The sequence below is a fragment of the Carcharhinus amblyrhynchos genome, chromosome 24 (assembly GCF_965287045.1).
Source record: "Carcharhinus amblyrhynchos chromosome 24, sCarAmb.v2.hapA, whole genome shotgun sequence".
Lineage (NCBI taxonomy): Eukaryota > Metazoa > Chordata > Chondrichthyes > Carcharhiniformes > Carcharhinidae > Carcharhinus > Carcharhinus amblyrhynchos.
The window spans coordinates 2,142,606-2,169,379 of record NC_137347.1 but is presented as its reverse complement, the minus strand read 5'-3'; the positions used below and the strand labels follow the sequence as shown (position 1 = coordinate 2,169,379).

The 26,774-nt window shown below is 44.4% G+C and overlaps 1 protein-coding gene and 1 pseudogene across 2 annotated transcripts in view; one reads left to right on the top strand and one right to left on the bottom strand.

Moving 5' to 3' along the window:
- Positions 1 to 26,774, bottom strand: part of rims3 (regulating synaptic membrane exocytosis 3) — a 229,565-nt gene that overhangs the window by 146,180 nt on the left and 56,611 nt on the right. The window lies entirely within an intron of this gene.
- LOC145357698 (uncharacterized) lies at positions 6,749 to 12,419 on the top strand (annotated as a pseudogene).

Sequence of the window (26,774 nt, the reverse complement as noted above, 5' to 3'; positions counted from 1 at the left end):
GTGTGCACGTAAGCATGCACATGCATATGCATGCATGCACATATGTGTGTGTAGGGTATGCGTGTGTGTGCATGTGTGTGTGCACGCGTGTGCGTGGACGGTTGTGATGGCCATCCTCTGGATTTGAATGAATGGTGGGATCTCGAGGCTTCATGGTGGGGGGATTCATTTGCAGGTGGTGGTGACTGGGAGTAGACGTGGGAGCTCGGGGTGCCGGTGATGGCCATCTGGAGGTGGGGTGGGTGCTAGCACTGACTATGCAGGTGGGGAGTTGGGGGGTCAAAGGGGTCCAATGTTTGGGGGGACAGGGGGGGGAGTTGGCAGCACTGAACTATGTGTTGAGGGGGAAGGGGTCCGATGTTTGGTGGGGGAAGTTGCCAGCACTGACTTGGTGTTGAGGGGGAAAGGGGTCCGGTGTCTTGGCGTTTATTGGTAGGGGGATTGAATTTAGGAGTCGCAGCGTCATGTTGCAACTGTACACAACTCTGGTGCGGCCGCACTTGGAGTACTGTGTGCAGTTCTGGTCCCCACATTACAGGAAGGATGTGGAGGCTTTGGAGAGGGTGCAGAGGAGGTTTACCAGGATGTTGCCTGGTATGGAGGGGAGGTCCTATGAGGAGAGGCTGAGGGATTTGGGGTTGTTTTCGTTGGAAAGAAGGCGGCTAAGAGGGGATCTTATTGAAACATATAAGATGATTAGAGGCTTAGATAGGGTGGACAGTAATAGCCTTTTTCCTCTGATGGAGAAATCTAGCACGAGGGGGCATGGCTTTAAATTAAGGGGGGGTAGTTATAGGACGGATGTCAGGGGTAGGTTCTTTACCCAGAGGGTGGTGAGGGATTGGAATGCCCTGCCTGCTGCAGTTGTAAATGCGCCTAGTTTGGGGGCGTTTAAGAGATCCGTGGATAGGTTTATGGACGAGAAGGGATTGGTTTAGGTTAGTGGGTCATTGTTTTGTAACTGGTCGGCGCAACATCGTGGGCCGAAGGGCCTGTTCTGCGCTGTAATGTTCTATGTTCTATGTTCTATATTCATGGGGTGTTGGCACTGACTGTGTAGGGGTAGGGAGGGGTGTTGGTTCCAATGGTGAGAGAGTGCTGAGTCCAGTTAGGTGGGTGATGAGACGGGGGGAGGGGGTGGAGCTGGAGACCCCCTGGGGTGGGCTGGGGGGAGTTTATTCCTGTTTGCATCGGGGAGGTTGGTCTCAGTGTGGCCAGGCGTAACCCGGTTGTTGATACCCCTCCCCTCCTGCGCTACAGTGTGACACTTGCCCATCCGTTGGTTTTTGACAGAGTCTTTCGGGAAAACCAGCTGTTTCACCGTTATTCCCGCCTGAACCAACACCCCACCAGATTCCGGTAAGATCGCCCCCCCCAAACTTTCTGAATTGACCCGATAAAGAGTTTGCTGTGAGTCACTGTGAGTTTGACTTCACAAACAGAATGCTTAAGGAAACACCACACCTTATCTCAAATATTAAAATCTCAACTCACAAACAGCGAGGGAAATGAAGGAAGCTTGCCTCTCTCCTGCGTCAAATCCTACAGTGCAGCGGAAGGCCATTCAGCCCATTGAGTCTGCACCAACAACAATCCCACCCAACCCCTAATCCCATAACCCTACATATTTACCCTGCTAATCCCCCTGACACAAAGGGGCAATTTGGCACGGCCAATCCACCTAACCTGCACACTTTCGGACTGTGGGAAGAAACCGGAGCACGCGGTGGAAACCCACGCAGACACGGGGAGAACATGCAGATTCCACACAGACAGTGACCCAAGCCGGGAATTCAGCTCGGGTCCCTGGTGCTGTGGGGCAGCAGTGCTAACCCACTGCGCCGCCCTGTCTGAAACAAACTGAAAATGTTAAAAATCCCAGTGCGCAGGAAGTATAGTTGCTGATGCTTAATTTACTGGAGTGTGAAAAACTGGAGAAGGAGAGACACCCTCAGAGAACTGGAACACTCTCCGACAACGATGTATGGGATTGGGGGTGATCTAGGTAATTGGATCAGGAATTGGCTAGCAGATAGGAGACAGAGGGTGGTGGTTGATGGTAAATATTCGTCATGGAGTTCGGTTACGAGTGGTGTGCCTCAGGGATCTGTTTTGGGGCCACTGCTGTTTGTAATTTTTATTAATGATCTGGATGAGGGTATAGTTGGGTGGATTAGTAAGTTTGCTGATGACACCAAAGTCGGAGGTGTGGTAGATTGTGAGGAAGGGTGTCATAGTTTGCAGGGTGACTTAGACAGGTTGCAGAGCTGGGCCGAGAGGTGGCGGATGGAGTTTAATGTGGAGAAGTGTGAGATAATTCATTTCGGTAGGAATAACAGATGTGTTGAGTATAGGGCTAACGGGAGGACTTTGAATAGTGTGGAGGAGCAGAGGGATCTAGGTGTATGTGTACATAGATCCCTGAAAGTTGGGAATCAAGTAGATAAGGTTGTTAAGAAGGCATACGGTGTCTTGGCGTTTATTGGTAGGGGGATTGAATTTAGGAGTTGCAGTGTCATGTTGCAACTGTACACAACTCTGGTGCGGCCGCACTTGGAGTATTGTGTGCAGTTCTGGTCCCCACATTACAGGAAGGATGTAGAGGCTTTGGAGAGGGTGCAGAGGAGGTTTACCAGGATGTTGCCTGGTATGGAGGGGAGATCCTATGAGGAGAGACTGAGAGATTTGGGGTTGTTTTCGCTGGAAAGAAGGCGGCTAAGAGGGGATCTTATTGAAACATATAAGATGATTAGAGGTTTAGACAGGGTGGACAGTGATAGCCTTTTTCCTAGGATGGAGAAAGCTAGCACGAGGGGGCACGGCTTTAAATTAAGGGGGGGTAGTTATAGGACTGATGTCAGGGGTAGGTTCTTTACCCAGAGGGTGGTGAGGGACTGGAATGCCCTGCCAGCTGCAGTTGTAAATGCGCCTAGTTTGGGGGCGTTTAAGAGATCCGTGGATAGGTTTATGGACGAAATGGGATTGGTTTAGATTAGTGGGTTAGTGTTGTTTTTTTTTTAAAAGCTGGTCGGCACAACATCGTGGGCCGAAGGGCCTGTTCTGCGCTGTAATGTTCTATGTTCTATGTTCTAATCCCTGAAAAGTCTCGGGAAGTTGTGCTTTGTGGATTGGCTGTTATTGTAGATTAGACAATGATCGTTCCCGCTGATATTATTGTGAAGTGTATCCTTATGAAGTGCTTCAAAAGGTTAGTCATGGCACAAATCAATTGCAGCCTCCTAGACTACCTGATCCACTATAGTTTGTCTACCGCTACAACAGGTCCACGGCAGACGCCATCTCCCTGGCCCTGCACTTAACCCTGGAACACCCAGACAACAAGGACACCTACGTCAGACTCCTATTCACAGACTACAGCTCAGCCTTCAACACCATTATTCCCACGAAACTCATCTCCAAACTCTGTGGCCTGGGTCTCGGCACCTCCCTCTGCAACTGGATCCTGAACTTCCGAACTCACAGACCACAATCAGTAAGGATAGGCAACAACACCTCCTCCACGATCATCCTCAACACCGGTGCCCCACAAGGCTGCGTTCTCAGCCCCCTACTATACTCCTTATATACCTGTGACTGTGGCCAAATTCCCCTCCAGCTGAACTTTCAAGTATGCTGATGACACCACCATCATGGGTCGGATCTCAAACAATGATGAGACAGAGTATAGGAATGAGATAGACAATCTGGTGAACTGGTCCAGTGACAATAATCTCTCCCTCAATGTTAATAAAACAAAGGATTATCATTGACTTCAGGAGAACATGTCCCTTTCTACATCAATGGGGGTGAAGTAGAAATGGTGGAGAACTTCAAGTTTTTAGGTGTCCAGATCACCAACAACCCACCCCCAACCCCGCCCTGCTGACATTACAGTCAAGAAAGCCCCACCAACGCCTCTACTTTTTCGGAAGGCTAAGAGAATTTGGCATGTCAGCTATAACTCTCACCAACTTTTACAGATGCACCATAGAAAGCATTCTTTCTGGTTGTATCACAGCTTGGTCTGGGCTCCCGCTCTGCCCAAGACTGCAAGAAACTACGAAAGGTTATGTAGCCCAGTCCATCACGCAAACCAGCCTCCCATCCATTGACTCTGTCTACACTTCCCGCTGCCTCAGCAAAGCTGCCGGCATAATTCAGGGCCTCACGCACCCCGGACATTCTCTCTTCCAATTTCTTCCATCAGGAAGAAGACATCTCACCCAAAATGGCCAGAACTCACAATGAGAATCTGTTAGGTCTGATACAGAAAACAGCTGGAGCTTTACTATGCATCTAACCCCGTGTTGTACCTATCCTGGGAGTGTTTGATGTGGGACAGTGTAGAAGGAGTTTTACTCTGTATCTAACCCAATGCTGTACCTTTCCTGGGAGTGTTTAATGGGGACTGTGCAGAGGGAGATTTACTCTGTATCTAATCCCGTGCTGTACCTTTCCTGGGAGTGTTTGATTGGACAGTACAGAGGGAGCTTTACTCTGTATCTAACCCCGTGCTGTATCTGTCATGGGAGTGTTTGATGGGGGACAGTGTAGAGGGAGCTTTACTCTGTATCTAACTCCATGCTGTACCTGTCTTGGGAATGTTTGATGGGGGGACAGTGTAGAGGGAGCTTTACTCTGTATCTAACCCCATGCTGTACCTGTCCTGGGAGTGTTTGATGGGGGACAGTGTAGAGGGAGCTTTACTCTGTATCTAACCCCGTGCTGTACCTGTCCTGGGAGTGTTTGATGGGGGGACAGTGTAGAGGGAGCTTTACTCTGTATCTAACCCCGTGCGGTACCTGTCCTGGGAGTGTTTGATGGGGGACAGTATAGAGTGAGCTTTACTCTGTATCTAACCCTGTGCTGTACCTGTCCTGGGAGTGTTTGATGGGGACAGTGTAGAGGGAGCTTTACTCTGTATCTAACCCCGTGCTATACCTGTCCTGGGGGTGTTTGATGGGGGGACAGTGTAGAGGGAGCTTTACTCTGTATCTAACCCCGTGCTATACCTGTCCTGGGGGTGTTTGATGGGGGGACAGTGTAGAGGGAGCTTTACTCTGTATCTAACCCCGTGCTATACCTGTCCTGGGGGTGTTTGATGGGGGACAGTGTAGAGGGAGCTTTACTCTGTATCTAACCCCGTGCTGTACCTGTCCTGGGAGTGTTTGATGGGGTTGCTGTGGGTAAGAATGCAAAGGCAGTCTGTTTTGCTACATTATTTGCCAGCTCCTGCCTAGTCCCTGGATTTAAAAATAACCCAAATTACAAGTACAGAGAGACATTCTTCCCACCCATGTTCAAGTTTGGAAAATATCCCATCTCTGAGGCAGACAGGAATATGGGTGTCTCTGTTTCTTCAGGCTGCGTCTCACCAAAGTTGTGCAAATTTGAAAATGAACCTGCATTGTTTCGGTTGCTGACCTGTGAGTTGTGTCTATTTGCGGTGTGGTTTGTTCTAAGAGTGATGTGTAATAAGGTGAAGGCACAGCTCTCCATGACAGAGGCTCTAACAGCACTTCACAAGATTGACAAGACTGGGACAGAATTCAGGCAGTGGCTAATACAAAGACCAGTTTTTTAACAAGGTGTAAAAGACAAACATCGATATTAAAGGGCATGAGTGTTTGGTGGAAAGCAGCACTCACTGCGAAGGGATCTGATTGCCTGATTCCAGTCCTGAAGCTGCCCATTGCTAGCTAAACAGGCAGTTGTGGTTTGATTTGACACACAGCTGCAGATTAACTTGTTCTATTCCATAGAACATAGAACATAGAACATTACAGCGCAGAACAGGCCCTTCGGCCCACGATGTTGCGCCGACCAGTTAAAAAAAAACAACAACAATGACCCACTAACCTAAACCAATCCCTTTTCGTCCATAAACCTATCCACGGATCTCTTAAACGCCCCCAAACTAGGCGCATTTACAACTGCAGCAGGCAGGGCATTCCAATCCCTCACCACCCTCTGGGTAAAGAACCTACCCCTGACATCCGTCCTATAACTACCCCCCCTTAATTTAAAGCCATGCCCCCTCGTGCTAGATTTTTCCATCAGAGGAAAAAGGCTATCACTATCCACCCTATCTAAACCTCTAATCATCTTATATGTTTCAATAAGATCCCCTCTTAGCCGCCTTCTTTCCAGCGAAAACAACCCCAAATCCCTCAGCCTCTCCTCATAGGATCTCCCCTCCATACCAGGCAACATCCTGGTAAAATCCATGTTGTAGCCTGACTGTAAATAACAACCTGACAGCACTGGTAACAGTGGAACGTCCAACAGGCGCTTCACGGGATCGATTATCACGCACAGTTTGACACAGGGTCACCGAGATATTGGCCGGGATTTTCCAGCTGGCTCCCCCTCCCCTCCCTCTGCGTTTTCCTGCCGCAGAGGCAGCTCGTCATTGGCTGCCTGTGGAACGTTCCGGTCCCGGAGACGTCGATGGCAATTCGCGTTCCTCGCCCGTCTGACCACCGGGGAACCCACGCTGGGGGCCGATTTCGGCGTGACTGGAAAATCCTGCTGACGGAAAGGGCTGGAAAATTCCACCCCCCCCCCCACTCCCCGCCTATCCCCCCTCTCCCCATCCCCCTACCCCAAACCCATCCCTATCGAGACCCGGTGGCCAAAAGCTTGTTGGCAGTAGGTTTAAAGAATAGGAACGTGGCCATCAGATGGAGGGAGAGGGTTAGGGCACGGAGGGTGCGACTGTCACTCACTGTATTTAAAATCTGCGAGGATGCTCAGAGAGTCAACGGGTTCTTGGAGGGTCAGCGAGGATGCTCGGAGGGTCAGCGAGGATGCTCGGAGGTTGCTGGAGCTGTTTGTCGGATTTATAAAGGTTGCTGAGATGACGGATGGGGAGGTTCACTGGCCAGGATGTCGTGGGAGAATGTGGAGAGGAAGATTAGGATTTGGAGGTTTTTACTGGAACAGAAGGCTCAGTTAACACCACAATGTCGATGAACCAGTCTCAGGGTGGTACAATTCTCCACAAGCTCAGGTTTAGTGTTTAGCTATATCCTGAGGATGTGAAAGTTGCTATACAAATGCAAATCGTTTTTCTTTCTGATCGAGTTTTAGAAAGTTTTTCTCTTGCCTACCTTGACTCTGATGGAAAATAAAAATAGTCGGGGTGAAAATTAATTTAATCAGTTTTCTAATGGCTAAACTTGCCTCCAAGCTGGTATATATACATACACACACACACACTCTCACACACTCACACTCACACACACACTCTCACACACTCACACTCACACACACACTCTCACTCAGTCACACACACAACACACACACACACTCTCAATCACTCACATGCACACACACTCAGACTCAGTCACACACACACTCACACACACTCACTCACTCACACAACACACACACAGTCACATGCACACACACTCACACTCTCACTCAGTCATACACTCACCCACACACACTCACTCACACTCACACACACACACTCACTCACATACAACACACACTCAATAACACACACACTTATTCTCACACTAACTCACACACTCATACTCACGCACACTCACACACACAGAGTCACACTCACTTACTCATACTCGCACACACACACAGTCGCTCACACATTCTCACACTTACACACTTCACACTCACTCATTCATACTTACACACACACACACTCACACACACACACTGATTCACACTCACTTACTCATACTCACTCACACACACACACACTCACTCACACACTCTCACATTCACTCACTCACATATTCAAACTCACATTCACACACTCACTGACACACTCATACTCATTCACACACTCATATTCACTCACGCACACACACACTCACACATACACACACACTCACTCATACATACACTCATAATTACACACACACACACACTCATACTTACACACACACAATCACACACATACTTACATTCACTCACTTATACAGTCACACACACACACTCATACTCACTCTCACACACACACACACACACTTACACACTCATATACAGGTTCACACTCACTCACTCTCACACACACACACACACACACACACACACACACACACACACACACACTCATGCACACAGTCTATCAGGGGCCCATGGTGATCGGGGCAGGAATCTCAGCTGACTTTGTCTGTTTATCAGTGCAGACGTATTGGGGCCTGTTGTCACAGTCAGCCTGGCTTTGATCAACTGGTTCCTGTTCTGTGAGTGTGTGTGAGTGAGTGTGAGACAGTATTACACAGAGGATTGGATTCAGACAAGCCATTCAGGAGAAAACAAATGTCTTTTAAAACAATGGGGCAGAGTTAATAAGAGGGAGGCGTGTAACACAGAGGACACCTAGCACTGTGTTAATGTGAAGTGAGTCTCTGGAGTCCGGAGGGAATGTGCAATGTGCATCTGGGAGAGTTTCAGGTGGTACAGCATCCCTGTACTGTACACGTGCTCTACACTCTGATCCAAGTGGCATCATTACTGTAACTGGTTTGTTCCAGCAGACTACCAGAGGCAGAATCTGACCCTAGGATTTCTTCATGTCCTGATCCTCAATCAGAGATGAGAGAGAGCTGATGAGAGAGGTGAGGGTGAGCTGGATGGGGCATAGAGTGAAATTGTCTAAGGAACACTACCCTTTCAAAGCAAAGAACTGGGTTCAATTGCAGCTCAGAGACTTAGGCTGGAAACCGGCAGGACAGGGATTCCCTGGAAATTCATTGCAAGCCCCACAGTCAGATTCCCAGTGTGTGAGAGTCCGCAACATTAATGGCACACTCAATTAATGGCACACTCAATTAATGGCACACTGTATTCACTGCACACTGTATTAACGGCACATTGTCTTAACAACACACTGTATTAACGGCACACTGTACTCACTGCACTCTCTATTAACGGCAAACTGTATTAATGGCACACTGTATTAAGAGCACATTTTAGTAAAGGCACACTGAATTGATGTCACACTGTATTAATGGCACATTGTACCAATGGCACACTGGGATAACAGCACACTGGACTAATGCCACACTGGAGTAATGACACACTGTGTGAATGGAACACCATATTAATGGAACAATATTAATGGCACACTGTATGAACAGCACATTGTTTTAACAGAACACCGTATTAATAGAACACTTTATTAACGACACACTGTTGTAATGGCACACTGTATTGATGCCACTCTATCAATGGCACACTGTATTAATGACACACTATATTAATGCCCCACTGTGGTCAACAGCACACTGTAGTAAAGGCAGACTGTAGTAATGACACACTGTATTAATGGCACACTATTATTGGCACACTGTAGTAGCGACACATTGCATTGATGCCACACTGTATTAACGGCACACAACGAACAGCACACTGTATTAATTACACACTATATTAATGACATGCTGTAATAATGACACACTGTAACAATGGCACACTATTAAGGGGACACAGTAATAATGCAGTGTATTATTACCACACTGTATTATGCCAATCTGTATCAATGACACACTGTATTAATGGCACACACTGTATTAACAACACATTGTATTAACAGCACACTATTAATGGCACACTGTATTAGTGACACACTATAATAATGTATTATAATAATAATAATGTAATGGTTACACTGCATTAACAATACATTGTATTAATGGCACACTGTATTAACAGCATATGTATTAACACACTGTATTAATGGCATATTGTATTAATGAAACACTGTATTGATGTCACACTGTACTAACAACACAATATTAACAGCACACTCTATCAAAGACACACTGTAATAATGAAATACTGTATTTATAGAACACTATTAATGACACTGCATTAATGGCACACTGTATAAACGACACACTATTAATGGCATGCTTTATTAATGAAACACTGCAGTCATTAATACAGTAATGCTGTAATTAACTGTATTAACAGCAAACTGTAGTCATTAATACAGTAATGCTGTAATTAACTGTATTAACAGCAAACTGTAGTCATGCCACACTGTATTAACAGTACACTGTATTGATGCCACACTGTATTAACGGCACAGTGTAATAATGTCACAACATATTAATGGCACACTATATTAATGACACACTGTATTAATGGCATACTGTATTAATAGCACACTGTATAAATAACACACTGTATAAGTGGCACACTGTATTAACGATACACTGTATGAACAGCATACTGTATTTATGGCACACTGCATTAACAGTATACTGTAGTAATGGCTCACTGTATTACCGACACACCCTACTAATGGCACACTGTATTAACAATACACTGTATTGATGCCACATTGCATTACTGTATTAATGACACTGTACTAATTGCACACTGTATTAACAACACACTGTATTAATGGCACACTGTATCAATGACACACTGTAGTAATGGCACACTGTATTAACAGCATTAAGTGTATTAATGACACACTGCATTAATCTCAAATTGTATCAATGACACACTGTACTGACAACACATTATGGGCCTGATTTTACCAACAATCTGGGCCTGTTTTTGGGTGTGAAATCGTGGTAAATCGGGTGTGAGGCCTTCATCGCAATCTGCACCCAAGTCTGAGCAGATCACTACTTCACCCAGACCCGCGAATGGTGGGGATCCGTTCCGTGCCCAAAACGACATTTTAAATGCATTTAAATTAATGAACTCCCCGTCCAACTCTATCAGCATTTCCCCCTTTATCGCCATGTTGGCTAACCGGGGACCGCGTCGTTCTGGACCTGCTGAATAACAGTCTGAGTCGGGTGCTCCAGTGAGTGAGTGAGTGAGTGAGGCCAGATCGTTGGCTGGGAGGAGGGGTGGAGGGGAATGGAGGAGGGAGGTGGGTCAGATGGATCTCTGGGGGATGGGGGGGCAGGGGGGTCCGTTGCCACTCTGCGGGCGATCGGTGAGGGCAAAGGGGGGGGCAGGGGTGGTGATCGGTCTGGGTAGAGGGGGAGTGGATAAGGGGGGCAGTGATGTGTGTGTGTGTGTTCCTCTTATCACTCCCCGATTACCCACACACATCACTGCCCCCCTTATCCAACCAGCAGCCCCCCCCACTACCCAGACCAATCGCCACCCCTGCCCCCCCTCTCCCCCCCCCACCAATTGTCCTCAAAGTGTCAGTAGACCTCCCTGCCCCTTCTCCCCCTCCAGAGATCCATCTGTCCGCCCCCTTCCAGAGATCTATCTGCCTCCCCCCCTCCCCAGAGATCCATCTCGCTTCATTCTATTGGTGGGACGGAGAAGAAATTGGGCTGAGGGGAAAAGTTTAAGAAAAGCCTCCCATTGGGGAGAAGCAGAAAGGATCCAAAGCTTCCCCAGGAACAAGGCAAGCTCAGGAGGGGAAGCTAGCAGCGGAGGCGGAATCGGAGGCAAATCCCGATTGCTTTATCCTGAGGGTGAGAGCTCTGGTCATCAACATTGTATCGGGGCTTTGCAAAGCGGGACTCGCTGGGCAGCTGAGGATGGACTTGGTGATGGGCTCAATCCTGGGCTACCTGCAGGGCAAGGGCAAACTCTGCGATATGGTCTCCACCGAGCCAGACCTCAAACTTGTTCAACCGACCCACCCGCCGCAGGACCATTGTGGACTGGACGGCGGCCGAGGACTTCCTACGAGGATCTGAAGGTGTCCCCGGAGGAACGTCCCATCCTGATCTCAACCCCAACAGGGAGAAGGCCGCAGAGCTCCTGTTTGAGCGATTCAAGGTCCCAGCCATACATGTTTCCGAGCAGTCAGCGCTGGCTGTCTACTCTTACGGCAAGACCATTCGGTTGGTAGTGGATTCTGGTGATGGGGTGACCCATTCTGTCCCGGTTCACGAGGGCTACAACATGCCCGATGCCATCAGTCGAATAGACCTGGGAGGGCACAACCTCACCACCTAGCTGATGAAGTAGTGAGGTGGGGAACACCTTTCATGAGAAGGGCATGTACAATAGTGGAAGACATCAAGCTGCTTTGTGACCATTGACTGTGCCAGCGAGGGCACCCACCTGGTGAATTCTGAGCTGCCTGATGGCCACATCATCACCATCAGGGTAGAAAGGTTCAAACGCCCAGAGGCCCTCTTCAAACCCACGGAGTCCAGCCAAGGAGGCATCCACACCTTGGCCAGCAACAGTTTAAAAAGGGTCCTTCCACAGTTGAGGCAACTCATGTACGGAAATGTCCTGTTGAGTGGGGGCTCCACTTTGTTCAATTTTCGCTTCTGCGAAGAGATTTCCCCTTCGCTCTGAATGACATTAAAACCAATAGCCACGCCATCCCAGAGAGGAAGCTTGCAGTCTGGATTGGTGTCCTCGCTACACGCCTTCCAGTCTCTGGGGGGGGTCGCAAAGAGGATCATAAAGAACACGGCCCAGTAATTGTGCATCTCCAGTGTTACTGAGGCCTCCTCCTTCTCTTGTCTATTGCAGTTTCAGAGATTATTAGAGATTTTAATTTTGTTATGTCATTTTGTGGAAAGATGATAATAAAGGGTTACCAAAGAAAAGATCCATTCCCCCCCCACCAGAGATCCATCTGCCCCCTCCCCCCAGAGATCCATCTGCCCCCCCCACACCAGAGATCCATCTGCCCCCCCACACACCAGAGATCCATCTGCCCCCTCCACCAGAGATCCAACTGCCCCCCCACACCAGAGATCCATCTGTCCCCCACCACACCAGGGATCCATCTGCCCCCCTCCCACACACCAGAGATCCATCTGCCCCCCACACCAGAGATCCATCTGCACCCCCCCCACACCAGAGATCCATCTGCACCCCCCACCAGAGATCCATCTGCCCACCCCACACCAGAGATCCATCTGCCCCCCCCAGAGATCCATCTGCTCCCTCCCCCCAGAGATCCATCTGCCCCCCCCCACACCAGAGATCCATCTGCCCCCCCCACCAGAGATCCATCTGCCCCCCCCACCAGAGATCCATCTGCCCCCCCACACCAGAGATCCATCTGCCCCCCCACACCAGAGATCCATCTGCCCCCCCCACACCAGAGATCCATCTGCCCCCCCCACACCAGAGATCCATCTGCACCCCCGCACCCTGAGATACATCTTACCCACCTTCCCCCATCCCCCGAGATACACCCTCGCTCCCGCTTTTCGCTCCCGGATTGCTTTCTCTGCTTTCCGTGGTTCAGGAGCGATCTGACACGGGCGCACTTTTTCCAGTTTTTTTGCTAACTGCACATACGCAGTTCAGAGCTCCGATCGTTCCGGCAGCGCTAAGCCCCGCCCACAGTGCGAATCGGACTGGAGATGGATCACAGCGTATTGGGGGGGGTGGTGCCTGAAAGCGGATTTCTAAATCGTATCTGTACGACCCCCAGAATCAGCACTTAGAATCAAAATTGTAAAATCGGGCCCTATATTAACGACACTGTATTGATGGCACACTGAACATAGAACATAGAACATTCCAGCGCAGTACAGGCCCTTCGGCCCTCGATGTTGTGCCGACCAGTGGAACCAATCTAATGACCCTCTAACCTAAACTATTCCAATGTTATCCATATGCCTATCCACTGACCATTTGAACGCCCTTAAAGTTGGCGAGTCCACAACTGCTGCAGGCAGGGCATTCCACCCCTTACTACCCTCTGAGTAAAGAACCTACCTCTGACATCCGTCCTATAATTACCACCCCTCAATTTAAAGCTATGTCCCCTCGTGTTAGCCGTCACCATCCGAAGAAAAAGGCTCTCACTGTCCATCCTATCCAATCCTTTGATCATCTTGTATGCCTCTATTAGGTCACCTTCTTCTCTCTAACAAAAATAACCTCAAGTCCCTCAGCCTTTCCTCATAAGACCCTCCCACCATACCAGGCAACATCCTGGTAAACCTCCTCTGCACCCTTTCCAATGCCTCCACATCTTTCTTATAATGCGGCGACCAGAACTGTACGCAATACTCCAAGTGCGGCCGCACCGGAGTTTTGTACAGTTGCAACATGACCTCATGGCTCCGAAACTCAATCCCTCTACCAATAAAAGCTTAACAACCTTATCAACCTGGGTGCCAACTTTCAGGAATCTATGCACATGTGCACCAAGATTTCTCTGCTCATCCACACTACCTTACCATTAGCCCAGTGCTCTGTATTCCTGTTACTCCTTGCAAAGTGAATCATCTCACACGTTTCCACATTAAACTCCATTTGCCACCTCTCAGCCCAGCTCTGCAGCTTATCTATGTCCCTCTGTAACCTGCAACATCCTTCCGCACTGTCCACAACACCACCGACTTTAGTGTCATCCGCAAATTTACTAACCCATCCTCCAATGCCCTCATCTGGGTCATTTATAAAAATGACAAACAGCAGTGGCCCCAAAACAGATCCTTACAGTACACCACTAGTAACTGAACTCCAAGATGAACATTTCCCATCAACCACCACCCTCTGTCTTCTTGCAGCTAGCCAATTCCTGATCCAAACTGCTAAATCACCCTCAATCCCATGCCTCCGTATCTTCTGCAATAGCTTACCGTGGGGAACCTTATCAAACGCTTTACTGAAATCCATGTACACCACATCAACTGCTTTATCCTCATCCACCTTTTTGGTCACCTTCTCAAAGAACTCAATAAGTCTTGTGAGGCACGACCTACCCTTCACAAAATCTATGTGTTGACTATCCCTAATCAAATTATTCCTTTCTAGATGATTCTAAATCCTATCTCTTAAAATCCTTTCCAAAACATTGCCCACAACAGAAGTAAGGCTCACTGGTCTATAATTACCAGAGTTGTCTCTACTCCCCTTCTTGAATAAGGGGACAACATTTGATATCCTCCAGTCTTCTGACACTATTTCTGTAGACAATGATGACCTAAAGATCAAAGCCAAAGGCTCTGCAATCTCCTCCCTAGCTTCCCAGAGAATACTAGGATAAATCCCATCTGGCCCAGGAGACTTGTCTATTTTCACACTTTCCAGAATTGCTTACACCTCCTCCTTATGAACCTCACTCCCACCTTAGCGACACTGTATTAACGGCACGCTGTAATAATGACACACTGTATTAACGACACACTGTAGTAATGGCGCACTGTATTACTGGCATACTGCACTAATGACACACTGTATTGATGGCATAGTATATTAACAACACACTATTAAGGGCATTCAAATGGTCATTGGATAGGCATATGGATAATATTGGAATAGTTTAGGTTAGAGGGTTATTAGATTGATCCCACTGGTCGGCGCAACATCGAGGGCCGAAGGGCCTGTAATGTTACTGCGCTGTAATGTTCTATGTTCTATTAATGGCATACGCTATTAACGGCATACTATATTAATGGCATACTGCACACTATATTACTGCCACATTGTATCAATGACACACTGTAGTACTGGCACACTGTATTAACGATACACTGTATTGATGCCACACAGTATTAATCGCACACTGTATTAACATCATGCTGTATTAATCTTAAACTGTATTATGGCACATTGTATTAATGCACACTGTACTGACAACACTGTATTGATGGCACAATATATTAACAACACTATATTAATGATATGCTTTATTAATGACACACTGTATTAACCGCACACTGTACTGTGATGTCACACTGTATTAACAGCACACTATATTAATGTCACACTGTATAAATGGCACAAGGTATAAATGGCACAATGTATAAATGGCACACTATAACGACACACTGTATCACACTGCAGTACTGGCACATTGTATTAACGATACACTGTATTAATGGCACGCTGTATTTAATGGCACACTGTACTAACGGTACACTATTAATGACATGCTGTATTAATGGCTCACTACATTAACAGCACTGTATTAATGGCAAACTGTACTAACGTCACACTGTACTAATGGCACACTGTATTAACAGGATTCCGTATCGACGGGACACTATTTTAACAGGACATTGTTTCAATGGCACATTGTATCAATGATGCACTGCAGTAATGGCACACTTTATTAAAAGTGTTAACTATATTAATGGTGCACTTGCATTAATCTCAAACTGTATAATTGGCACATTGTATTAATGGTACACTGTATTAATGACACACTGTCATAGTGACACTGTATTAACAGCACTCTATTAATGAAACACTGTATTAGTGACATTGTATTATGAAATACAGTATTGATGCCACATTGTGTTAACAGCACATTATTAATGGCACACTGTATTAACAATACACCGTACTAATGGCACACCGTATTACTGGCACACTGTATAAACAACATATTGTATTAACAGCACACTGTATGCACGGGACACTGTTAATGCGATATTGTATTAACAACACACGGTATTAACAGCACACTGTATTGATGCCACACTGTATTAATGTCACACTGTATTAACCTTAAACTGTATTAATGGCACACTGTATTAACGGTACACTGTATTAATGACACACTGTATTAATGTCACACTGTATTGCTGCCACACTATATTAGTGGCATACAGTATTAATGGCAAACAGTATTAATGGCACACAGAATTAATGACACACTGTATCAATGATACACTGTATTAATGACACACTGTAGTACTGGCACACTGAATTAATAATAGGCTGTATTGATGCCACACTGTATTAATGGTGCATTATATTAATGACACACTAACAACACACTGTGTTAACAGCACATTGTATTAACAGCATGTTGTATTAATGTCACACTGTATTAGTCTTAAACTGTATTAATGGCATGCTGTATTAATGCACACTGTATTAATGGCATACTTTGCTGATGACACTGTATTAACAACACACTGTATTAATGGCACACTGTACTAATGACACACTGTATCAATGACACACAATAGTACTGGTACACTGTATTAATGGCATACCGTATTAACGATGCACTGTGTTGATTCCACACTATATTAATGTCATGTTGTATTAATCTTAAACTGTATTATGGCACCTTGTATTAATGCACACTGTTTTAACAGCACACTGTACTGACGACACTGCATTGACAGCACACTGCATTAATGACACACTATTAATGGCATGCTGTATTAATGTCGCATTGTATTAGCAGCACACTGTACTAATGGTGCACTGAATAAACGGTACACTGTATCAATGACACACTGTAGTACTGGCACACTGTATTAATGATACACTGTCTTGATGCCACACTGTATTAATGGCACACTGTATTAGTGGCACACTGTATAAATGGCACACTGCATTAATGGCACACTATCATCAGCACACTGTATTAAAGACACACTTATTAAAGGCACACAGTATTAATGGCACAATGTATCGATGGAATACTGTATCAACGGGGCATTGTATCTTTGGGACACTGTATTAACGACACACTATTCATGGCACGCTGTATCAGTGACATACTAGTAATGGAACTGTATTCACATTACACTGTATTAATCTCAAACTGTATTAATGGCACATTGTCTTAACGGCACACCATACTGATGACACACTGTATTAATGCCCCTGTATTGATGGTACACTGTATTCATGGCAAACTGTATTCAAAGCACACTTCATCAACGACACATTGTATTAATGGCACACTGCATTAATGGCACACTGCATTAATGATACACTGCATTATTAATACAGTAATGTTGTAATTAACTGTATTAACAACAAACTGTAACCATGGCACACTGTATTAACGATACACTGCATTGATGCCTCACTGTTAAGAGCACACTGAACTAACCACTCATTGTATTAATAGCTCACTGTATAAATGGCACACTGTAGTACTGCCTCATTGTATAAATGGCACACTGTATAAATGGCATACTGTATCAACGGCACTGTATTAATGGCAAACTATTAATGGCACATTGTAATAATGCACACTGTATTAACAACACACTGTATTAACAGCACACTGTATTGATGACACATGTATTAACAGCACACTGTATTAACGATACACGGTGGTTATGGCACACTGTATTAATGACACACTGTGGAACTGGCACAGTGTAGAAATGGCACACTGTATTAACAGCATACTGTATTAATGGCACATTGTATTAATGGCACATTGTATCAATGGCACACTGTTGTAATGGCATACTGTACTAATAGTGTTAACTGTATTTATGGCAACCCTGTATTAACTGTACTAATGACACACTGAATTAACGACACACTATAGTGATGGCACACTATATTAACAACACTGTATTAACAGACACTGTAATAATGACATGCTGTCTTGGTGACACTGTAGTAATGGCACACTGTATTAATGACACACTGTATTATTGACGCTGCATTAACGAAATACTGTTTTGATGCCACTCTGTATTAACAGCACACTATTACTGGCATGCTGTATTGACAACTCACTGTATTACTAGCACACAGTAACCATGGGACACTGTGTTAATGGAACACTGTATTAACACACTGCATTAATGGCACACTATATAAACAACAAACTGTAGTAATGACACGTTGTATTAACAGCACACTGTATTAATGGCACACTGTATTAATGACACACTTTATTAGCCACACATTGTATTAAAGACACACTGTATTAAAGGCATACTGTATTAACAACACACTGTATTGATGGCAGATGATATCAACAAAAAACTGTAGTAATGGCACGCTGTATTAACAGTGCACTATATTAACGGTATACTGTATTGATGTCACACTGTATTAATGTCACACTATTAATTTTAAACTGTATTAATGGCACATTGTATTAATGCACACTGTATTAACTGCATACTCTACTGATGACACACTATATGGATGGCACACTGTATTAATGACACTATTAATGGCATGCTGTATTAATAACACACTGTATTAACAGCACACTGTACTAATGGCACACTGTATTGATGCCACATTGCATTAAATGCACACTGTATTAATGGCACATTGTATCAATGACACACAGTAGTACTGGCACACTGCATTAATGACACACTGTATTGACGCCACACTGTATTAACTAAACATTATATTAATCTTAAAATGTATTAACATGCATTGTATTAACAGCACACTGTACTAACAGCACACTGTATTAATGAAACACTGTATTAATAACACACAGTATTAATAGCACACTTTACTAATGGCACACTGTATAAATGGCACACTATATCAACAACTGTAACAATGGCACACTGTAGTACTGGCACACTGTATGAATGATACACTGTATTAATGGCACACTGTATTAATCTCATTGCATTGATGCCACACTGCATAAATGGCACATAGCATTAATGGCATACTGTATTAGAGGCACACTGTATAAATGGCACGCTGCATTAATGGCACCCTGTATTATCTGCACACTATTAAAGACACACTGTATTAACGGTACACTATTAATGGCACACAGTATCAATGGGGTACTGTGTTAAAGGGACACTGTTTTAACAACACACCATTGCTAATGGCACACTGTATCAATAACACATTGTTGTAATGGCACACTGTATTAATGGCACACTATACTGATGACACACTATATTGACGACACTGTATTGATGGCACACTGTATTAACAACACACTGGCTTAGTGACACTGTATTAATGGCACACTTTATTAACGGCACACTGTATTATTGACACACTGTATTAATGACACACTATTAACCACACACCATATTAATAGCACACTGTATGAACAGCACACTATATTAGCCACACACCATATTAATAGCATACTGTATTAACAGCACACTGTATTAACGGCACACAGTATTAATGACACACTGTATTAACAACACATTGTATTGATTGTACATTGTATTAATGGCACACTGTCTTAATGGCACACTGTATAAATGACACACTATTAATGGCACACTTTATTAATGATACACTGCATTATTAATACAGTAATGCTGTAATTAACTGTATTAATAGCAAACTGTCGTCATGGCACACTGTATTAATGATACACTGCATTGTTGCCACACTGATAATAGCACACTGAATTAACCACTCATTGTATTAATAGCTCACTGTATTAATGGCACTCTGTAAAAATGGTACACTGTATCAATGACAGTGTATTAATGGCAAAATATTAATGGCATATTGTATTAATGCACATTGTATTAACAACACTATATTATACACTATATTAACAACACTGTATTGACGGACACTATTAACGACACACTGTCTTAGTGACACTGTATGAATGGCACACTGTATTAATGACACACTATATACGTGACATGCTTCTTATCAACACTGCATTAATAAAATACTGTATTGATGCCACACTGTATTAACAGCACACTATTACTGGCACGCTGTATCCATGGGACACTGTATTAATGGAACACTATTAACAACTGTATTAATGGCATACTATATAAACAACAAACTGTAGTAATGACACACTGTATGAACAGCACACTGTATTAATGGCACACTGTATTAGCGACACACTGTATCCATGGGACACTGTGTTAATGGGACACTGTATTAACAACACATTGATATAATGTGCCATTAAAACAACAAAAAAACCCATAGTAATGGCACACTGTATTAACAGCGCACTGTATTAATGGCATACTGTACTGATGTCACACTGTATTAACTGCACATTGTATTAATGCACACTGTATTAACTGCACACTCTAATGATGACACACTGTATTGACAACACGCTATATTAACCACACACTGTATAAATGGCACACCGTAACAATGGCATATTGTATCAATGACACACAGTAATACTGGCACACTGTATTAATGATACACCTATTGATGCCACACTGTACTAATGGCACACTGTATTAACAACATACTGTATTAACAACACACTGTATTGACACTACATTGTATTAACATCACATTGCATTAATCTTAAAATGTATTCATACGCACTGTATTAACAGCACACTGTACTGACAGCACTGTATTGATGGCACACTGTATTGATGGCACACTGCATTAACTGCATGCTGTATTAATGACACACTGTATTAACAGCACAATGTACTAGTGGCATACTGTATGAATGGCACACTGTATTGAGGTGACAGCACACTGTATAAATGGCACACTGTATAAATGGCACACTATATTAACGACAGTATCAATGACACACTGTATTAATGATACACTATATTAAAAGCACACTGTATTAATGACACACTGTATTAATCTCATTGTATTGATGCCACACTGTATTAGTGGCACACTGTATAAATGGCATGCTGCATTAATGGCACACTATTATCGGCACACTGTATTAAAGACACACTGTATTAACAGCACACAATGGCATACTGTATCAACAAACAGTATCAACAAAGGGACACTGTATTAACAAACACTATTAATTGCACACTGTATCAATGACACACTGTAGTAATGGCACACTGTACTAATGGCACACTACATTGATGACACACTGTACTACCGACACACTGTCTTAGTGACACTGTATTTATGGCACACCGTCTTAGCGATATACTGTATTAGTATAATAGTAACACACTGTATTAATAGCACACTGTATTAACAGCATGCTGTATTACCCACACACCATATTAATGGCACACTGTATTAATTGTATCCACAGGACACTGTATTAACGACACAGTGTATTAACAACACACTATATAATGGCACATTATATCAACAACAAATTGTAGTAATGGCACACCATATTAATGACACACAGTATTAATGACACAGTATTAACCACACACTACTAGTGAGACACTGTATTAGTGACACATTGTGTTAACAGCACACTGTATTGATGCCAACCATATTAACAAGACACTATGTTAACAACACACTGTATTATTGACACACCATATTAACATCACACTGTATTAACAACACACTGAATCAATGACACACTGTAGTACTGGTACACTGTATTAACGATGCACTGTCTTGATGCCACACTGTTAACAGCACACAGTATAAATAGCACACAGTATTAATGGTACACTGTATTGATGGCACACTGTATTAATGGCACACTGTATCAACGATACACTGTATTGATGCCACACTGCATTAACAGAATACTGTATTAATGACACACTGTATCAATGACACAATTAATGGCAATTAACAACACACTGTATTAATAACATATTGTATTAACAAGACATGTATTAGCAACACACATATTAACGACACACTACTAATGGCACACTATTAATGACACACTTATTAATAACATACTGTATTAACAACAAACTGTATTAATGGCACACTGTATTAACAGCACATTGTATTAATGGCACACTGTATTAACAGCACATTGTAATAATGACACACTGCATTTATAGAACACTATTAACGACACTGCATTAATGGCACACAGTATTAATCTCAAACTGTATTAATGGTACATTGCATAAACGGCATGCTATACTAATGACACTGTATTGATGGCACACTGTATTAATAACACACTATCTTAGTGACACTTTTAATAGCACACTGTATTGATGGCACACTGTATTAATGACATACTGTATTAGTGACACACTATATTATGTACACATTGTATTAACGACACATTATATTAATGAAACACTGTATTGATGCCACACTGTGTGTACAGCACATTGTATTGATGCCACACTATTGACGACACACTGCATTATCGACACACTGTTATTAACAACACGCTATAATAATGGCATACTGCATTAATGATACACTGTAATAATGCCACACCATATTAATGGCACATTATATTAATGACACGGTATTAATGGCACATCGTATCAATGACACAATGTATTCATGACACACTGTATTAACGACACACTGTATTAACGACACACTGTATTAATGACACACTGTGGTAATGGCGCACTGTACTAATAGCACACTCTGTTAACAATGCACTATGTCAACGACACACTGTATTAATGGGACAATGTTTAATGACACAACGTATTAGTGGCACACTATAGTAATGGCATACTCTATAAATGGCCAACTGTATTAATGGCACACTGTTTTAACAGCACACTGTATTAATGGCACACTGTTTTAACAGTACACTGTATTAACAGCAAACTGTATTAACAATGTGGAGATGCAGAGCCCCGAAAGCTAGTGGTGTTTGCTACCAGATAAACCTGTTTGACTTTAACCTGGTGATGTGAGACATGTTATACTGCATTAATAGCACACTATAAATGGAACACTATAAATGCCTATGAAGCAATGTGAAATGTCAGGAAAATGTGAATCTATCTTGCACTGTGTTTCCACTGAAATGTGATCATGCCTCAGGTTAAGAGAGACGTTTGTAATCATTTCGATATTCCCTGCTGGACATTATTAAACGGGAGCAATACAACATGTTGGTGTCTCCAGATTCTAATCTAACTCCTCCTGTGGTCTGTACACTTTTCCTCAATATATTAAAGTGAAAATATGGAAGAATCTGAATTGGCAACAAATTAAGAAATAATTCAACCAATTAGAAATAAATCTCAGCCTCCACCTGTGATATGTTAATGAGCCTCAGTGTAAACTGCAATCAACCAATGAATGATTTGTTAAAATGGAAAATAAGGCTGTGAAATGAGCATTTTGTTAAAGTCACTGGGGCTTCCTCTGGTTATCTTTGCCGAATGATTCCAAAATTGGCCATTGTCAGATCCTGGCAACATTACCGGTTGTCTCTGTGTGGGAATGGAACAACAAGTGGGGGGTGGGGGGGGGGGGCGGGTGTGGGGGTGGGGGGGGGGGCGGTGGTGGTGGGGGCAGTACAGTCAGTGTCAGCACCAGAATCCCTCCCTGTCTTTCCAGTTGCTCTCCAACGCCTAACTCCAGTTTGAACTCCTGAACAATACTCTCCCATGGCGACTCAGGGAAATGTGCAGGGGATGGGAACCAGACTCAATAAAAACCAGGAACAAACTCACCAGGACACTGAGGGGAAATCAGAGTGATGACAGAACTGAACTTACACCCACCGTAGGGGAGTGTGACAAACATATTGAAACTTATTGAAACATATAAGATGATTAGAGGTTTAGATAGGGTGGACAGTGATAGCCTTTTTCCTCGGATGGAGAAAGCTAGCACGAGGGGGCATGGCTTTAAATTAAGGGGTGGTAGTTATAGGACGGATGTCAGGGGTAGGTTCTTTGGGTGGTGAGGGATTGGAATGCCCTGCCTGCTGCAGTTGTAAATGAGCCTAGTTTGGGGGCGTTTAAGAGATCCGTGGATAGGTTTATGGATGGAAAGGGTTTGGTTTAGGTTAGAGGGTCATTGTTTTTTAACTGGTTGGCGCAACATCGTGGGCCGAAGGGCCTGTTCTGCGCTGTAATGTTCTACGTTCTATGTTCTAAACACATGAGGAAGAAGCAAATAGAAGGGTAGGGTGATAGGATGAGATAAATGGGATGGGAAGGAGCTCAGATTGATATAAATACCAGCACTTTAGGGGGGGAGATAAGTTGATTTCCCTCTTTCTGTGCTGGCAAAACTGTGAAATTGTGTGTGAAAGATCAGGGGGCTGATTCTCCCGGCCCACCAAGACATCAGCAGGACCCATGACTGACATCTGGCCAATAGCAAGTCTGAAGTCTCACAACACAAGGTTAAAATCCAACAGGTTTATTTGGTAGGAAACGTCACTAGCTTTCGGAACACTGTTCCTTCACATACCTGACGAAGGAGCAGCACTCCAAAAACCAGTGATGTTCGCTACCAAATAAACCTGTTGGACTGTAACCCAGTGTCGTGAGGCTTCTTACTGTGTTTACCCTAGTCCAACACCGGCATCTCCACATCCAGATATCAAGCCTGCCAGGCCCCGCTTCTCGATCTAATAAGCCTCGCACCGGAAATCAGCGCAGGGCTGATTATAAATATTGAAATTGCTATTTAACTATCAATGGTGAGCCCGGGACAGTATACACGGGGCTTGCTAATCTCTCCCTCACACCCGACGGGGCAGCTTCACACCAATGGAGATTAAAGTATGTCCCCAACAACAGGGGCTAGGAGTGCTCACCGCACGAGTGGAGACAGAGGCCAATGAGGATCTGCTGGGAGATCAGCCGCAGCGGAGTTGTCCCGACAGCAGCGCCAGATTGGCACTCTGGCACTGCCCACCAGACACACTGGCACTGCCCGATGAACACACTGAGAGTCAGAGTGGGAACACGGGAATCTGTATCTCAGTGAGAGTCAGTGTGTGAACACGGGAATCTGTATCTCAGTGAGAGTCAGTGTGTGAACACGGGAATCTGTATCTCAGTGAGAGTCAGTGTGTGAACGGGAATCTGTATCTCAGTGAGAGTCAGTGTGTGAACACTAGAATCTGTATCTCAGTGAGAGTCAGTGTGTGAACACGGGAATCTGTATCTCAGTGAGAGTCAGTGTGTGAACACGGGAATCTGTATCTCAGTGAGAGTCAGTGTGTGAACACGGGAATCTGTATATCAGTGAGAGTCAGTGTCTGAACACGGGAATCTGTATCTCAGTGAGAGTCAGTGTGTGAACACGGGAATCTGTATCTCAGTGAGAGTCAGTGTGTGAACACTAGAATCTGTATCTCAGTGAGAGTCAGTGTGTGAACACGGGAATCTGTATCTCAGTGAGAGTCAGTGTGTGAACCCGGGAATCTGTATCTCAGTGAGAGTCAGTGTGTGAACACGGGAATCTGTATCTCAGTGAGAGTCAGTGTGTGAACACTAGAATCTGTATCTCAGTGAGAGTCAGTGTGTGAACACTAGAATCTGTATCTCAGTGAGAGTCAGTGTGTGAACACGGGAATCTGTATCTCAGTGAGAGTCAGTGTGTGAACACGGGAATCTGTATCTCAGTGAGAGTCAGTGTGTGAACACGGGAATCTGTATCTCAGTGAGAGTCAGAGTGTGAACACGGGAATCTGTATCTCAGTGAGAGTCAGTGTGTGACAACGGGAATCTGTATCTCAGTGAGAGTCAGTGTGTGAACACGGGAATCTGTATCTCAGTGAGAGTCAGTGTGTGAACACGGGAATCTGTATCTCAGTGAGAGTCAGTGTGTGAACACGGGAATCTGTATCTCAGTGAGAGTCAGTGTGTGAACACTAGAATCTGTATCTCAGTGAGAGTCAGTGTGTGAACACGGGAATCTGTATCTCAGTGAGAGTCAGTGTGTGAACACGGGAATCTGTATCTCAGTGAGAGTCAGTGTGTGAACACGGGAATCTGTGTCTCAGTGAGAGTCAGTGCGTGAACACGGGAATCTGTATCTCAGTGAGAGTCAGTGTGTGAACACGGGAATCTGTATCTCAGTGAGAGTCAGTGTGTGAACACTAGAATCTGTATCTCAGTGAGAGTCAGTGTGTGAACACGGGAATCTGTATCTCAGTGAGAGTCAGTGTGTGAACACGGGAATCTGTATCTCAGTGAGAGTCAGTGTGTGAACACGGGAATCTGTATCTCAGTGAGAGTCAGTGTGTGAACACGGGAATCTGTATCTCAGTGAGAGTCAGTGTGTGAACACTAGAATCTGTATCTCAGTGAGAGTCAGAGTGTGAACACTAGAATCTGTATCTCAGTGAGAGTCAGTGTGTGAACGGGAATCTGTATATCAGTGAGAGTCAGTGTGTGAACACGGGAATCTGTATCTCAGTGAGAGTCAGAGTGTGAACACGGGAATCTGTATCTCAGTGAGAGTCAGTGTGTGAACACTAGAATCTGTATCTCAGTGAGAGTCAGTGTGTGAACACTAGAATCTGTATCTCAGTGAGAGTC